This window comes from Marmota monax, unplaced genomic scaffold (assembly GCF_021218885.2).
Source record: "Marmota monax isolate L192 unplaced genomic scaffold, Marmota_monax_Labrador192_F-V1.1 WCK01_AAM20220418_F8-fsc00022, whole genome shotgun sequence".
Taxonomy (NCBI): domain Eukaryota; kingdom Metazoa; phylum Chordata; class Mammalia; order Rodentia; family Sciuridae; genus Marmota; species Marmota monax.
In genome coordinates this window covers 24,817,854-24,821,737 of record NW_026695215.1, presented here as the reverse complement: position 1 = coordinate 24,821,737, position 3,884 = coordinate 24,817,854, and the positions used below count along the sequence as shown (strand labels likewise).

The 3,884-nt window shown below is 41.3% G+C and overlaps 1 pseudogene; it reads right to left on the bottom strand.

The window, feature by feature from the left end:
• Window positions 1-1,358: 1,358 nt before the first annotated feature.
• Window positions 1,359-3,450, bottom strand: LOC124084604 (rac GTPase-activating protein 1-like; annotated as a pseudogene).
• Between the last annotated feature and the right edge of the window lie 434 nt (window positions 3,451-3,884).

The window sequence follows — 3,884 nt, the reverse complement described above, 5'->3', positions numbered from 1 at the left end:
CTGTCTTCTCCAGTGAGTGTATTTGGCACCTTTGTCAAGAATCAGAAGACTATGTGGTCTATTCCATTTGTCTTCATGTCTGTTTTTATGCCAATACCATGCTGTTTTTTTTTTTTTTTTTTTACTGCAGCTTTGTAGTATGGTTTGAGATTCGGTATTGTGATGTCTCTAAGCTTATTCTTATCGATCAGAATAGCTTTGGCTATTTTGGGTCTTTTATTCTTCCATATAAATTTTTTAAAAATATTTTTTTCAGTTGTAGATGGACACAATATCTTCATTTTATTTATTTATTTGTTTATGTGATGCTGAGGATCAAACCCAGTGCCTCATGCATTCGAGGCAAGTGCTCAAGCACTGAGCTCTTCCATATGAATTTTAGGGCTGTTTTTTCTTGTTCTGTGAAGAATGTCATTGGTATTTTTATGTGACTGCATTGCAACTGCAGATCACTTTTGGAAATATAGCCATTTTAACACTATAAATTCTACTGATCTAAGAATATGAGTTGTCCTTCCATCTTCTAGTGTCTTCTTTAAATTCTTTCTTAATGCTCCATGATTTTTATTGTAGAGGTCTTTAATTTTCTTGGTTAAATTTATCCCCAAATATTATTTTTTATTTAATTTTTATTTGTTCTCATTAGTTATACATGATAGCAGAATGCATTTTGATTCATTGTGCACAAATAGAGCACAACTTTTCATTTCTCTGGTTGTACATGATGTAGAGTTGCCCCATATGTGCAGTCATACATGTACCTAGGGTAATGATGTCCATCCCATTCCACCATCTTTCCTGCCCCCTTGTTCCCTCCCTTCCTCTCCCTCCCTTAACCCAATCAAAGTTCCTTCATTTTTTTTCCATGCCTCCTCCATTATGGATCAGCATCCACTTATCAGAGAGAACATTTGGTCTTTGGTTTTTTGGGATTGGCTTACTTCGCTTAGCATGATATTCTCCAACTCCATCCATTTACCTGCAAATGCCATAATTTTTTTCCCAATGCTGATCAATATTCGACTGTGTATATGTACCCTAGTTTCTTTATCCATTTATCTATTGAAGGACATCTAGGTTGGTTCTGCAGTTTAGCTATTGTAAATTGAGCTGCTATGAACATTGAAGTGGTTGTATTACTGTAATATACTGTTCCCAGGTATTTTTTTTTTTTTTGAGGCCATTGTGAATAGAATTGTTTTCCTGATTTCTTTTACATTAGGTTCATTATTGGTGTATGGAAAAGCTATAGATTTTTGTATGTTGATTTTGTATCCTGCTACTTTGCTGAATTTGTTTATCGGCTCTAGAAGTCTTCTGGATGAGTTTATATATATATAGTTTTAATAAAACCCTCATGCACAATTAAACTTGATTAAAAGCCTGGAGAATGCTAAAAGTAGTACAGGAGGCTGCAGAGCAGAGAGTACAGGTGTGCCCTTTCCTGCAGTTGGTAAATGCTGGGAAGTAACAGGCAGACATGACTTCACTTGAGCATTGGAGAAGCAAAAAAGTTGCCTTGTCGTCCTAGGTTGGTGGCAGACTTGCTTTTGCTCCCAAATCTGGAAGTGTTCTTGGTGAGGTCGTAGAGCGGACTCTTTGGGATAGGGAGCTAGATGAAGGAGTCTTGAGAAGCTGGTGCTCAGGAGTAGTCACGGGCCCCAGTAAGCTCACTTTAATATCTGGTGTCTGTGGTATTGAAAAGGCATTTGAGTTTTCAATAACATGCAGGGGATCAATGTTCTCTTGCTCCACCATCATGAACTGACTCCAGTATTCCAGGGGCAGTGAAAGCAGGCGTTCTACCACCTTGGGTTGACGCTTGATGTCCTGTAACATTGTCACTGGGTCTGGATTGGGCACAGCATGAGCAACAATTGTAGGACCAAAGACTTTAGCCATATTGGAAACATCCATTTTAGTGTTTGGACTCTCTGCAAGTGAATCATGAGGAAGGCTAATGTGTCCCTGTTGGCCTGGGGTAGTTCACCAACAGCCTGGTACATGGCAGCTATGCTGTTATCTTCATCTGTGATTTCTGCTGCTTCCATAAAGGCTTTGTTTAGCCTAAAAGTTAGAAGGGGTTCTTTGAGGTTTTGAAGGAAGTCTTTTAGAAGGCTACAGATGGCATGGATATCATCCACTTTGCTGAGAAGGGGTACAGTTTTCACTCTGAGGAATTTCTCTTTCAGCTCTTTTACTGTCCGATCACAGCCTGAGACCCTATGCAAGCCGGTCTCAGTGAGCCCTCTCAGCTCAATTTCATTTACACAGTGGACAACAATAGGGGGAATCATTGGAGAAGTTTGGGACACAAAATCAGCCAGCATTCCCTCTCCAATCTTGACAGGTGTTCCTATCAGAGTAGGAATGCAGAGAAGGGGACATTCTGGATGAGAAACCACATGACAATCTCGACACTTCAGAGACAGCTTGCCACATTTTATCCGTTTCCCACACGGAACACAGGATTCAGGTTTAATAACTGTCTCAGAGACAAAAGTCATGCAGGCACATCCCTCCGTTACTCTGTGGTGTGCCTGAAATCTCATTCTCCGTTCTTGGCTCCAGAGGTCTACTGCTCAGGGTGGAGTCACTGTTCCAAGGTTGTAAAGTACCTGTTTTCCTTCGGCTCCTTGTCAAATGTGGCACAGTTTCAATAGTGGACACAGCTTCAATGGGCCCACCATCATTGGGATCAGTTACTGTAGTCTTTGCAACTATGGATTCATTTCCCTGGTCTACTGTGGAGCCAATGCAACGAGTTTTCTCTATAGGACCAGGGAGGTCCATCAACAAACTGTCCGCTATTGGAGCGCCTCTTTTCTCTCTTCTTCAATTTGAAATTCTTCACCAAAGAAGAATCCCAATCCAGTGATTCATCAGTCTTATCAAAGCTGATATCTGATTAAATGGAACCAGATTCATCAATGGTTGACAGCCTTTCGTTCCCAGCACTGCCACTGGATGGTTGGCCTCTGTTGAGAAAAGCCAAAGCTGGTTTTTGCTCCTCGCTTAGTTGAATGCTGCCAGATGTGTCACACATGAGCATCTCTCGAATCAGCTGAATCTGTCGTTCCAGTTTTTCACAGTCAGCCTCAGCTCGCTGTCTCCGTTTAATCACTACATCCACTTGATTTCGTGCACGCTTTAGCTGAACATCCAGAGCACTACACTCAGTCTCTGCTTTCATCAAAAGATCCTTGTATTTCCCCAGCTCATGGTCTGTTCTCTGCCATTTCTTCCGGAAATCCTCAAAGTCCTTTTGCCAACTGGATGAACTGAAGTTCATTTCCTTCACGGAGAATCTCCACCCGGCGCACAAGCTGCTCAAACAGATTCCGCAAATTCAGCATTGTGGTATCCATCTTTCTGCAACCCCAGTGACTCCAGAGGCCAAGGCAGGAGGGCTGCAAGTTGGAGTCCAGCCTCAAGAATTTAGCAAGACATTGTCTCAAATGGATTGGACGCTCCCCCTCCTACCACAATCCAAAGCCAGACACACCTAGTTTCAGTCCCCAAAACACACCTCTCTAGGTCAGCCCGGCCCCACCGGCCTTCCACTTCCCTCTCTGGAGGAGTTTTTTTGTTTTTTGAGTCTTTTATGTATGTATAGGATCAGATCACCTGCAAATAGATAATTTGATGTCTTCTTTTCCTGTTTTTATTACTTCTATTTCCTTCTCTTGCCTAATTGTTCTGGCTAAAATTTTAAGTACTATATTGAATAGGAGTGGTGAGAGTGGACATATTTGTCTTGTTCTAATTTTTTTAGGAAATTCTCTAATTTTCTCCCCATTTAGTATGATATTGGCTTTGGGTTTGCCATAGATAGCCTTTATGATGTTGAGGTAGTTTCCTTCTATCTCTTGTTTCTTCAGTGT